The sequence below is a fragment of the Linepithema humile genome, chromosome 4 (assembly GCF_040581485.1).
Source record: "Linepithema humile isolate Giens D197 chromosome 4, Lhum_UNIL_v1.0, whole genome shotgun sequence".
Lineage (NCBI taxonomy): Eukaryota > Metazoa > Arthropoda > Insecta > Hymenoptera > Formicidae > Linepithema > Linepithema humile.
In genome coordinates this window covers 8,914,063-8,928,797 of record NC_090131.1, presented here as the reverse complement: position 1 = coordinate 8,928,797, position 14,735 = coordinate 8,914,063, and the positions used below count along the sequence as shown (strand labels likewise).

Here is a 14,735-nt window from a genome sequence, read left to right as displayed (position 1 = left end):
TGGCCAGCCATTTAATAATAATTGACAAAAAAAGATTGTAGTATTTATTATAAACCAGTGCAATAAGACTAAAGTTTTAAAGCAGTGCGTAGCAGCGTGGTAAGACATCATTTTACCAATCTGCTGACCCAAATTCGAACCTCGATGCTGGTGGTATTTTTCTTTTTTTATTATTTATAAGAACAAAATAGAAAATAAATATAAAATAATATTTATTTTATTTGAGTGCGAAAAAGGCATTAAAAAAAATTAATAAATTTTTAAATAAGCAATATTAATTGATTTTTTATAGAATTATTGACTATTTAAAAATGTATTAATTTTTTAATGCCTTTTTTGCACTCAAATAAAATAAATAATATTATATTTTTTATGTGATTATTTTCTATTTTGTTATTATAAATAATAAAAAAAAATGCTACCAGCATCGAGATTCGAACTTGGATCAGCGGATTGGTAAGCAGATGTCTTAAGCCCGTGTCACACTACGTATTGCGGACGCGGATCGAATTGGGATTGCGGATCGCGGATCGGAATTCAGCCAATCAAAACTCTTATGCCTCGTCTTGATTGGCTGAATTCCGATCCGCAATCCCAATCCGATCCGCGTCCGCAATACGTAGTGTAACACGGGCTTTATCACGCCGCTACGCACCGCTTTGAAATTTTAGTCTTATCACTTGTTTATAACGAACACTACAATTTTTTTTTGTTAATTATTATTGAATGACCAGCCATCTACACCTAATATTTTACGCATGTACTCAGGAGGCTCCCCCCTACACACTATTAAAGTTTGGTTATAATCTGTGTTTCCCAACTGATTGTGAGACTCTCCTTGTGAGTAAAAAAACCTTAGTAAACATAAGTCAAAAGTTCAACCGTTTCTGAGATATAAACATTTTTGAATGTTAGCATCATGATTGACTTACTGTCTTCTATCGCATACGACGTGAGAAGAAGATAATCTGTCCAAATCTCTATCTCGATATTTACAGAAGGTGTTCCACATGTCCTCTTTCCATTTCCATACACGCTCGGCATCTTCTTTTTACAGAATCACAAACTCAAAAATTCCAGATCTCTGTCGAATTATTTGAGAAGCACGCTGGATTCGATCACATAATTCTTTTAAGTCATTTATCAGCGAAGAATACACTGTGCTTTTCAAATATCTCCATAAAAAAAGTCGAAGAGATTTAACCCTAACTCGTCATACCGGAGTACGACGCCCAGTGCGATTTTTCACATTGCTATAAATTTTTTTTAACCACTTCAGTGGTAAACCTTTCCGAAGAGTTTGTGCCAAAAGTAGTAAGAGTCAAAAGTTAAAATATCGAAAAATGGTGAAACACGGGTTCAAAGTTTTCGAAAAAGTTACTTTTCGGAATGGGTATGCATTGTCCCCCATGCCCTGGAGGAGGGGGGGGGGAGTAGAATAAGGGTGGAAAATATTAAATGACACTATGGGTCGAGTGGGGACTCATTTAAAAGGGCTTTTCAAGACGAAAACAATGACTTTTGAAAATGTTTACTACGACCTTCCAGTCAAAAGTTATGATCATCTAAACCAAAATGTGGGAGGTCGTTAAAATATTTAATCAGCTAATGATAGAGGTGAAAAAGAATTCTTTATTTCGACATTTCAAAAAAGCCTTTGTGCATCAAGTACTATGCAATAATGTTAGAAATTATTGGTTTAAACAATTAACAGTCGCCATATTGGATCCGTCATTTTGAATTTTGCAATTTTGACAACAGATTCGAATTCAGCAGTCCAAAAAACCTTAGGATACCAAATTTTATGCAAATCTGTTGAAAATTATTAGAGTTATTTAAAAATGTACATTAGGGTGTAGTGAAAAAACATTTTTTTTTATTTCGATATTGGCCCGGTGCGGAAAATGTTGTACTAGTGATGCTTATCAACTGGGTAAAATTTGATTTTGATCAGACTTCATCTTCAGTTTCCACAGTGACCTCAAAATTTCGAAAAATGTGCAAAAATAGGCAACTTGCAATACATGGTGGAAGTTACACGCTCGAGTCCTGCTGACACCAAAGAGATAAGAAACTTCGAATCAAGGAAAAATCCTGCAATAAATAGAGAATAGAAGCCTTGTCCCAGATCTCAACAAGACGCTGAGCGACAATCTCCGATATGTCATTTACTGCAGGATTTTTCCTTGATTTCTGAGTTTCAATAATATTGTTACGTTCCCATAGAACGTAATGAATCGGCCGATCAATTTCAGAATAATGTTCACTTACACAAAATAAAGAACACTTCTTAACAAAATAAGAACTTTAATAGAACTTAACTACAATATTCGCAACCAAAACCGATTAATACAAGAGAGCTGTCAATACGCGTCCGCACAATTTGACAGCTCCTCCAAAACTGACTGACTAACGTTGTTTACAAACAAGCGTCTCCTTAGAAACAAATCTTCTACTCTTTCTATAAAACTGACAGACTAACGTTATTTACAAATAAGCGTCTCCCTGAAGACGAATCTTCTGCTCTCAATGAGACGAAATACAGGGACGCAACACTATCCCTCTCGTCTTCAGATTGTCGTCCCGACATTCTAGTTCATTTTTTGGATCTTTAATTAAACTCCTAGCTCTCTTCTAGCTTGAGTTTAAATTTCTTGATCCATCGATGTCCAAGTCTTTGATAAGCTTCTCTGCCCTACCCTAAGCTGCTGCTACAGGTTACCAGGCAACTTATTTCCTCTGACTTAATCGATTTTCAAAATCTTTGTATGTTCTTCGTGAAGCTTCGGACAAGAAGGGGGTATTCACCGTGGTCCCGTCGTCTTAAAAGACTCCTCAAGTCCCTGCCTCGGCATTTGCCCTGCGGCTCACGGGAAAACCGCGGTTCAAAAACCGTGAGCGAGGCAGTCTTCGTCAAATTCGTCGTCAACTTCTTATAGAATTACTTCAGTTTCTATTTTCATTTCATTCTTTCTAAAATAAATAAATAAGAACGATTAAAACAAGTAACTTATTCAATAAAAAGAAAACAATTACTATCAATACAGAATTTATCTTTTATAAAAAGAAGCTAATCTATCAGCATGGACAACTTCCTGTCTGTGTCTGTTAGATTTTTGAATTCTAAATACATCACTAAGTTTATTAATTACTTTATAAGGACCCTCCCAATTACTTTGTAATTTAGGTGCTTTTCCTTTAACTCTACGAGGATTGTAAAACCACACATCTTGACCTTCTTCAAAATAAATTTGTCGAGCGCTCTGATCATAACGAGCTTTAGTACGAAGTGAACGAAAATTCAAACGTTGACGAGTTTCTCTATGAACTTCCTCTAATTTATTTTTTAATTTTTGAACATAATTTTCAACTAAAATCTCTTTTTCTTGAACTGGAAGACTTCCACGCAATAAATCTAATGGCAAAGAATAATGGCAAACGTAAATCTTGAGCAAAATATAATTTAGAAGGAGAAAGACCAGTAGTTTCATGTTTTGAAGATCTATAAGCTAATAAATACATGGGAATCCACTTATCCCAATCTCTCTGATTTTCAGAAATAAATTTAGCTAAATAATTCAAGATAGTTTGATGATGACGTTCAACTTGACCATCAGATTGTGGATGTAAGGCAGTAGTCCTTGTTTTCTTAATTCCAAGTAATCGTGTCATTTCCTGAAAAATCTGCGATTCAAAACTTCTTCCTTGATCTGAATGTACTTTCAAAAGAACACCATGACGAGAAACAACCTCATTAACAACAGTCTCTGCTATAGTTTTAGCTCTGATATTGCTTAATGGAAGAGTTTCAACCCATTTTGTAAAGCAATCAATAATAACCAAAAGGTATCTATTTCCTGACGTAGTAGAAGGAAGAGGACCAAGTATATCCATTTGAACCCTCTCAAAAGGAGAACTTGAATTGTAAATTTGTAAAGGAGATCTCCCTTTTTCAGAAGGACCTTTTCTAGCCACACAAATCTTACAAGAACGACACCAATTTTCCACATCAGTTTTACAAGTAGCCCAATAAAAACGTTTCCGAATTCTCTCTAGAGTTTTGTTAACTCCAAAATGTCCACCATATTTGGAATCATGAGCCATTTCCAAAATTTGATTGACACTTTTTTTAGGAATTATAATTTGAAAAATGACAGATTTTGAATTTGGAGCTTCCCATTTTTTAAATAAAACTCCGTCTTTTAAAATTAAAGCATCCCAATAAGATAAATAAATTTTTGCTGAAACTTCTTGTAAAATTAATTCTTGACGAAAAGGACGTCTACCCAATTCTTTTCCTTGAATTAAACACGAAATAATTGAATCCTCTAACTGTTTCTTGCGCCAGTCTTCTAGATCATCTCCTCCTAAAATTATTCGTGCAACAGAGTTTTCCTTTAATTCGACTTTTGTGCAATAAGTATATCCTGACTCGGCACAAGGTCGTTTTGATAAACCATCCGCATTTTGATGAAGCCTTCCTTTCCGATAAATAATTTCAAATTTATATTGTTGTAGTTTTTCCAACCAACGAGCAAGTTGTCCCTCTAATTCCTTAAAAGACATCAACCAACGTAGAGAAACATAATCTGTTCGAATCAAAAATTTTTTTCCATATAAATAATGACGAAAAGATTTTATTGAATCAACAATAGCTAATAATTCACGACGAGTTACACAATAATTCCTTTCCGTTTTACTTAATACTGGACTATAATAGGCTATAACTTTTTCACTTCCATCCTGAATTTGTGACAAAACAGCTCCTATTCCATGGTTTGAAGCATCAGTATCAAGAACAAATTGTCCTTCCTCCTTAGGAAAAGATAAAATAGGCGAAGCAATCATTTTTTTTTTTTCAATTCTTCAAAGGCTTTTTGACAAGAAAAAGTCCAGTCAAATCTAACTTGTTTTTCTGTAAGAAGAAATAAAGGTTTTGCTATTAAAGAAAATCCTTTAACAAACTTCCTGTAATAAGAGCAAAACCCTAAGAAACTTCGCACTTGTTTCTTTGTTTGAGGAACAGGCCAATTCTTTACCGCAGAAATCTTTTCCGGATCTGTAGTAATTCCTTTTTTTGAAACTATATGCCCAAGATATTTAACTTGTCTGCCAAAAAGAACACACTTCTTTGGATTTATTTTAAGATTAGCCTCACGAAAACGAAGAAATACTATTCTTAAATTATCCAACATTTCCTCAAAAGTTCTACTAAATACAATGACATCATCTAAATACACTAAACAAATTTTGGATAGAATTTTTTTAAGAACCCTTTCCATCAAACGTTCAAAAGTTGCAGGAGCGTTACACAAACCAAATGGCATCACTGTAAATTGCCATAAACCCTTTCCTATAGAAAACGCAGTTTTCTCTTTATCTTGCGGGCTAATTTTTGTTTGCCAATATCCACTCTTCAAATCTAAAGTGGAAAACCAAGAATTTCCAGCTAACTGATCTAATATGTCCTCAATTCGTGGAAGAGAATAAGAATCTTTGATAGTTAAAGAATTCAATTTTCTATAATCGACACAAAATCTTAACGTTCCGTCTTTTTTTTTTACTAAAACCACAGGAGAAATCCAAAGGCTTTGAGATTCTTCAATTACTTCTTGAGATTTCATTTCTTGAATTATTTTATCAACTTCTTGTCTAAGATGAATGGGAATTCGACGAGGTGTTTGTTTAATAGGTGTGTTTTCTTTTAAATTAATATTATGTTTTACAATATCACAATTTCCTGCAACTATCTCTTCAGAGAATAAATCTTCAAATTCTCCTAAAAATTCTGCAAAAACTTTTCTCTGATTAAAATTTAAATTTTCGGAATTTTCCTCAAAAAGTTTCTCTAATTTTTCAGGTACCTTTTCAGAAGACTCAATTTGTGAACAAGAAAATTGTTCATTTTGAGAATCTTTCCCGAAAGCAAATTCAAAAATTCCTTCTAAATTAATTTTTTCAAGAAAATCAGCTCCTAAAATACAATTGTCTGAAATCTCAGCAACTAACATTGGAAAATTTAAAGAATATTTCCCTAATTCCACCTTTATGACAACTTTGGAATACACTTCCACCGTTTCCCCCGTCGGATATTTTAGAAAATAATTTTCTAAATTCATCTGCCGACAAATTTTTCCAACAAATCTTTTATTTACAATTGAAATATCAGAACCTGTATCTACTAAAAAATTACAAATTAATCCATTAATTTTTCTTTTATAATGGAAAAGATTTTTTTTAATTCTATTCATAGAAATTTTTTTAAAAATAATTTTCGAGGAATTCTTTCTTTCAGCCGAGTTTACCCCGTTTAACTCGACTATTCCTTGTTTCCCTCTTTAATTTAAATAGGGCATTCTGATCGAAAATGCCCTTGTTCACCACATTGCCAGCATTCTCTCCTTGATTCAAAATCTTTCTTTTGAAATTTTTCAGTAAATTAATTTTTTTTAACAAAATTACCTCTTCTATTTTCTATTTTCTTTTCAGAATTTTTATCATTTTCTACAAATTCAAATTTATCTTTTTCAAAATCCTTTTTCAAAAAATTATTTCTTTCATCTTTTCTTTTTGAGAAGCTATTTTCCTGAATAGCTTTTATAGCCATCGCTCTTTCCATAGCTATCTTTAACGATGTCACTCCTTCTAATTGAAGGGTACGTTTGATAAAACCGTCTGACAATGCGGTGATAAACTGAGCGCAAGCTATTTTATCCCTTATTTCTTTTGTACATTCGGGATAAGCCATACGCGATAATCGCTCTATATCCGCGCCTAATGTTGTTAAACTTTCAGAAAATTTTTGTTTACGATTAGTAAACTGAATATAATAAGTTTGAGCCAAATGTCCTTGCCCGTAACATAACTCTAATTTTGATTTTAATTCTGCGAAACTTAAATTTTCGATCTCTGAAACACAATCTAATACCGTTCTTGCCTTACCCCTAAGACAGGATGCTAACGCAATAGTTTTTGCATTCTCTGTCCAATTATTTGCACTCGCGATTAAAATAAATTGAGAAAAGAATTCCCTTAAAGATCCCGTCCCATCATACATATCTGGTTTCAATTTATACCCTAAATTCACCGACACTGAATTTACGAGCGCGCACGAAACATTTCCCGTCGCAGAACTCTCACCCTGATCGCCATTCTGAGTATTATTATTGGAACGACTTATCTGGTTAATCTGCTGCTTTAATCTGCTCAGCGCCTCATCCTGCTGCCTCAATTCTGCTTGAATTTGTTCCCGCTCCGTTTGAATTTGCTCCCGCTCCTGTCTTCGCTCCTCCCGAAGCTGTCCGAGCTCCTGCAGAATTGTACGCAGCATTTCCGACTCAGCCAAAACCACTGCCGTCTCATTTGACACCGCCGCAGCTTGAGTACGCGTCCTCCTTGGTGAATGAACTGTGGACATGTCGTTCTTCGATCCCGGACGAGCCCCCAAAAATGTTACGTTCTCGTAGAACGTAATGAATCGGCCGATCAATTTCAGAATAATGTTCACTCACTCGAAGGATTCACTCACACGAAATAAAGAACACTTCTTAACAAAATGAGAACTTTAATAGAACTTAACTACAATATTTGCAACCGAAACCGATTAATACAAGAGAGCTGTCAATACGCGTCCGCACAATTTGACAGCTCCTCCGAAACTGACTGACTAACGTTGTTTACAAACAAGCGTCTCCTTAGAAACGAATCTTCTACTCTTTCTATAAGACTGACAGACTAACGTTATTTACAAATAAGCGTCTCTCTGGAGACGAATCTTCTGCTCTCAATGAGACGAAATACAGGGACGCAACAATATTATACCGGACCTCAAGAAAGAATTTCATCACGTTGCCGAATGTAAGCAATGTGCGCTCAGTAAGTTCAGATGGATCACCTAATATGTCACACCTCCGTTCAGCTCTAGTGATGATGCACTTTCTATGCTTTGACATCGACATAATGAGTGAGCAAAAGCAGGACCACAATCAAAAACAAACTCAAAGAAACAAAGAAAAGACTGGTGAAAACCGGAATAATGGCAAAGAAGAAGACTTATGAAAACAGAAAAGTCAACAAGAAGCAAATGTCGCTGACAAAGATGTAAGTCGAAGCAATACATAGAAGTGGAAAGGACTAATACTTGTACGCAATCAGGCAAACAACAACAGTAGTAGCTGCGCCCTAGACGCTCGCCGCTCGCTGCACTGCAAGTCTGAACCTAACAAGGAAAGGGACCCAAGTGTCCCCCTCCGATTTTGACGAGCTTTAAATATGTTGTAAAGTAGTTCAAAATAAGAGACACGTATTTTTTTTTATGTGCTTTCTCGCATGTTGAGGGTTGAAACAACCCCTACAAGCTTAAACGGTTTTTTTGATTTTGACTAAATATCGTCAAAACTGTAAGAGGTATCAAAAAATTTTTTGAATAAAAGTTGCATGGTCTTTTATGAGCTTTATAACCGCGTAGGTCGATTTTTAAAAAATTTTATATTTTTTAATTTACCCCTACCCCTTTTTATTATTTTTACAAATTTCAAAATTTTTGTTATGACAAAAGTTGTAGCATTTTTTATGCTGAATACAACCATATATGATTTTATTATGTTTCGAAATCGCATCTTTCAGAAATGAGCTGTCAATGTCGCACTATATGCGTCGCGCTGCGATATATGCATATATATGCATAACGCATCGTTTGTGCCGCTTGTGTAATCGATGTTTGTCGCGCATGTGTAATTGATAAGACGAATAAAATTAGAAATAAAGATTAGCATGTTATGAAATATTCGGAAAAATGTTCTGATCAAAGAACAAAGTTCACTAAAGTTGTTGCCAAGGCATCTCCTCTATATTACACTTTTATAGTTATACTAGAACAATACAAGCGCGCGCTGCGCCCGTACACTTATTATAATAATTTAATAATTATAAAATCTAAATATTTTAATAAAATTTTTAAAATTTTAAATAACCGTCAAAATAATCTTCGCTCTCAAACTATCAAACTGTCAGAATAATCGAGATAACCAATCAGCGTCGCGGATAAGCGTCAACAATACTTTCGATACATTCGAGTATCTTTCATGCCTTTTTTAAAAGTGGATTATATCGAAAGAGAAATAAATAAATAAAAATCTTACAATTAAAATGCAATTTATTGTTTTTCAATGGTAATGCAAAAAATTCCAATTAATTTTAGGTTTTTCTATTAATCAATACTAGAAACATTTGTTTGTTTATTATTTTATTTCTTTTATAATAATATATGTCGAAACAATTACAACTTTACCTTCAACAATAACATACTACATATATTGAATATAATACATATATTAACATATATTAAAAACAGATGAATTTATGGAACAAACGTATCACAAAGGTGATGTTCGTGAAAAAAGTGATTTATACGAAGTGACTTTTTGCACCATGCGCAAATAATTATTGCAGGTGCGCCACAAATATCGCATGTTGGTTTTGACTGTTTATGGAAACAAAATTCCACTGGTGTTTCGAATTCTTCGGGCTTATTTATTACGTACCCGCTTTTATACCATGCGTATTTCAATAAATTTCTGAATCTTGGCGATGAAAATTGATTATGAGTCAATGACTGTAGTTTTAAAATGGTGTTTTTTGCATGCAGATTGACTTCCAGACCTAAAAGCATTACAGTATCAGAAAAGTGTCTAATGAAATTCTTCCACAAACGAAAATCATATACATCCAATGGTTGTATTTTTCCTGTTGTTCCAGCTGGTATAGTCAACAAAATAATATCTTCTGTAGATTCTGGTTTAGATTCTTGAATAATATTTGGACAATAACCAGTCCACGAATCTAGTAGTAAAACAGATTTTGGACCTACATTTGGAAAAAATACGTCTTGCAACCAAATTTTAAAATGATGCGCTGTTAATTTTCCGGATTTCGAAGCCGTAACAAAAATATTAGGTGCCTTAAACATTGTTTCTTGCACTCTGGGACCAAATGTTCCACTAACTTCTTTCAGTACAATAAAAAGAGTCGATAATAATCTACCATCGGCTGAAACAGTAGATTGTATAGTATAGCTATGCGTAGTTGCCGATACGGATTGTACTGCAGATTCAATCTTTTTTGTTCCTTTATATGCCAATGTACGACCGGCATGAAGTTCTAATTGGAATCCGCTTTGATCACTGTTGTAAATATTTTCAACTCCATATTCTATTATTTGATATTTAACGTTTTCAATAAATGTGTTACATTTTTCTTCAAAATCGACGTTGACATTATAGATGTTTTTCTTATAAATTTTCTTATTTTACGAGATACAATATTATGTATTATTTTAAATTTTCGTATCCATCGCGATGAAGCTGTAAATCCTGGTACATTTAAATTTTCCTGTGCCCGAATAGCCCATCGAGCTAAATCAGCGTCGTGAACAATAATTCTATTTTCAAGAGCTGTATGAAAATTATTTAATGTATATTCCGAAATTTGTTTTAATTTTTCGAATCTACTGCCACCTTGATTCACTTGAATTTCCCATCGTCGTAATTGACGTAATGAATATACTTTCCGAAATCTTCGTTTTACTCCTTCTAATGTTCTTGGCCTTGTTGTACTGCTTTTCCAAAATTCGACTGCATTTTTTTTATATTCATACGGAATACGTTCATCTGTAGTACATATAACTTTAGGATTTGCGTCCAATAGCTCACCTTCTTCCTCTTCATCTCCTAGTTCGAATTGCTCTGCTGTTGGAATATCGTTATCGTTTTCATAATCTAAAGGTTCTTCTACTTCCATTTCGTATCTCTCATCGCGCATTTCTTTCAGCATAGATTCTATTTTATGTGCCATTTCTCGTTCTTCAGATGTTATCGGACTTGTTGATAGATTAAGGGCCGAAAAAGTTACGTATACTAACATTATTACGTTAAATGGATTTAATTGAACCATTCTGAAAAATATATGGTAACAATTAAATATTTCTCCTTATTTGTGTACAAAAAAATAATACTTACTTTATAGTGAATTTGCTGTTCTTTTTTTGATGCTGTTTTATATATTGTTTTTCCGTAATCACTAACAAGCGCACAACTTTAAAGCGTAATATGCACTGCTAGAATATGACAACGCGCAGCGCTATAAATACACTCGAAATGCGACTATAAAAGTGTAAAATAGAGGGGATGCCTTGGCAACAACTTTAGTGAACTTTGTTCTTTGATCAGAACATTTTTCCGAATATTTCATAACATGTTAATCTTTATTTCTAATTTTATTCGTCTTATCAATTACACATGCGCGACAAACATCGATTACACAAGCGGCACAAACGATGCGTTATGCATATATATGCATATATCGCAGCGCGACGCATATAGTGCGACATTGACAGCTCATTTCTGAAAGATGTGATTTCAAAACATAATAAAATTATATATGGTTGTATTCAGCGTAAAAAATGCTACAACTTTTGTCATAACAAAAATTTTGAAATTTGTAAAAATAATAAAAAGGGGGGAGGGTAAATTAAAAAATATAAAATTTTTTTAAAATCGACCTACGCGGTTATAAAGCTCATAAAAGACCATGCAACTTTTATTCGAAACATTTTTTGATACCTCTTACAATTTTGACGATATTCAGTCAAAACCAAAAAAACCGTTTTAGCTTGTAGGGGTTGTTTCAACCCTAAACGTGCGAGAAAGCACATAAAAAAAAATACGTGTCTCTTATTTTGAACTACTTTACAACATATTTAAAGCTCGTCAAAATCGGAGGGGGACACTTGGGTCCCTTTCCTTGTAAGAACTTGTTACGTCGTTCGCTAATTTCCCATCATTTTTTAACATGGTTTGAATGTAAAATAATAGTGATAGTGCAGACAAAATAATAATGTATTATGTTTTATCATGCTTCTGCAAGGTTCAAGTTGAAGTTTCTTACCTCTTTGGTGTCAGCAGGACTCAAGCGTGTAACTTCCGCCATGTATTGCAAGTTGCCTATTCTTGCACATTTTTCGAAATTTCGAGGTCACTGTGGAGACTGAAGATAAAGGCCGATTGAAATCAAATTTTACTCAATTAATAAGCATCACTAGTACAACATTTTCCGCACCGGGTCAATATCGAAATCGAAAAAAATGTTTTTTTACTATACCCTAATGTACATACAGCGTGTGTCAAAAGTTCCGGGACGGCTGGATAATTTGAAAAATACGCATCACAGAGGAAAATGACCTCGACAAAAGTTGTAGGATTTTTCTCGGGCAATCCGACGGTGACCTTAGATTTGGCCTTGCCCGTGACCTTCAAGATCATTTTAAAGTCAAATCGAATTTTTTAAATAGAAATCCCTATTTTTGATTCCAAAATCTAATAGCTGGTGTCAAGAGCTTTTCAAAACACTATAATGAAGTTATTTTTCATTAAGTACTTTTCGAGTTATGAGGCTTCAAAGTTACAGCATTTTGACATAAAATACAAAATATCTTGTAAAACATTCAATTTTCGGAAATCTTACCTTAATACTTTTATGCACAAAATAATGAGACGAATCAATTGGTATAAAGAAAACACATAGTTGCTTTCAAGAAAAAATATGTAATTTGCAACATGCAACTGCATACTTTTTTTTAAAACCAATGTGTTTTTTTTTGTGAATTTTTTTGTGAATCAGCTATTAGATTTTGGAATCAAAAATAGGGGTTTCTATTTAAAAAATTCGATTTGACCTTGAAATGACTTTGAAGGTCACGGGCAAGACCAAATCTAAGGTCACCATCGGATTGCCCGAAAAAAATCCTACAACTTTTGTTGAGGTCATTTTCCTCTGTGATGCGTATTTTTCAAATTATCCAGCCGTCCCGGAACTTTTGACATACGCTGTATGATACATTACCACGCTTGGCACTTTTTTTTATGTAGATATATGATACATTACCACTCAACTGGTTAATATAATTTGAAGACCTGGATTGAGATTCAAAAAAAACTTTAACTATCCATAAATACGATGTAACGGTGCAGCCCGCAAGCTGCATCGTTACGGCTACGGACCGTTCATCGTCCGTAGCCCACCAAGGGCGCATCGAGCGCCGATAAGCTTTTTGTCAAAAACAGCGGCGGTCAACCGCCGAAAATCCCCCACACCCGACCGTTCCGAAAATTCCGTTTTGTGGGGGACTCGCCGCCGAAACCGCCGATGCTTGCCGATTCAAAGCCGTTCGGCTGCCAGCCGGGTATAAAAGACGCCCGGCTGTACGTCTTCTCACCAGACTCCGTTCGCTGATAGACAGCGAACATCCCTCTACGAGTGTCCTCGTAGTCCCAAACCGAGCATACTCGGTTTTTCGTTATACCTGTTCCAGCACGCGAGTATCCTCGTGTACCGCCGAGCGTCCTCGGTATTCTTGATTCCCGCATACGAATCTATTCGTATACCCGCCGAGCGTACTTGGCTCCTCTAGGCCACCGAACTTCGTATTGCGGGCATTTCCGCGTACCAAGCTAAGTCGCCGTTCTAAGATTCCGCCTTCGTACGAGCATCCTCGTACTCCCGCCGAGCGTAATCGGCAGCCTAAGTTCTGCTATCGCGTTTATTCGCCGGGATTTCAAAACCGTAATCCGTCCGGCAAGCAAAACCGCGTCGACCAATCCGCGCCGCCGAATAGTCCGCATCGATTTACGATCGAACAGACTCGCAATACTACGAACGCACTCACCGACAAGCGCTCCGTCTTGTACCAACCGTTACGACACGATCGCCCGCGCTTGCGCTCTTGCCGACCGCACCAGGACGCCTCACGTCATACTAAATAATTATTTCACCGCCGTTCAAATAATTATTTCATTATTGCCGATACTTCACATTTATTTTCACGTATACTTCGCATTTATTTTTCGCCACCTTAAATAATTATTTCACCGCCGCTCAAATAATTATTTCACCATTAACGATATTTCGCATTTATCTTCACGCTACTCTGTATTCATTCCACGCCGCTTTAAAGAACTATTTCGCTATCACTTATTAATTATTTCACCGATATTTGGCTATTTTGTATGCTCTTTCGAATTCATCTTGCACACGCTTCGCATGTATACACGAGCATTGAAGCAGATCATTCGAGACAAACCATATCTACATCTTTCTGAATAAACGCTGTTTCATTATTTTGTTATAAACGAGCATTTGGTTTATTTGACATACCCCCAACCGACCGAACCTGGATTCCGGCGAGCTACTCCGCGTCCGCCGAAGCTCACACGGTTTCAACGATAAGCCTGCAGGGGCAATTTTTTGCATTATTCAACGTGAGAGTGCACGAAAGTTCAAAGGGGGTACCTGGTACCCCCGTGTGGCTAACTCGTAAGTTTTCAGCGTTCTGGGTGCCCCTTAATTTTTTTATTAAATATACGTTTACTGGGTTCCAGATAGTATAAAAGTAAGTGCATAAAATTGTAGAATTAAAAAAAATTATTTTAGTATAATGTATACGCATTATTACGTACAATGTAATATTCTTTCGCCGTTTGCATACTAACGCGCGCAAACACTGTGAAACTTCTAGGACTCTCTTTGAAGTCCGTGCTCCTTCAAAAATACGAATGTTTAAGAGAGCACTATTTTATGTTGTTCATATAATAAAATTTTAAAACAATAATATATAAAGAAGCAGAAAGCTTATGCTGGATGGACGTGCAATTTTTATTTTACATCAGAATATTAACAAACGT

At 35.2% G+C, this 14,735-nt stretch overlaps 1 protein-coding gene and 1 pseudogene across 9 annotated transcripts in view; both read right to left on the bottom strand.

The window, feature by feature from the left end:
- Window positions 1-14,735, bottom strand: part of Alk (Anaplastic lymphoma kinase) — a 233,657-nt gene that overhangs the window by 155,199 nt on the left and 63,723 nt on the right. The gene's annotated exons all lie outside the window — the stretch shown is intronic.
- Window positions 9,228-11,882, bottom strand: LOC136999596 (uncharacterized; annotated as a pseudogene).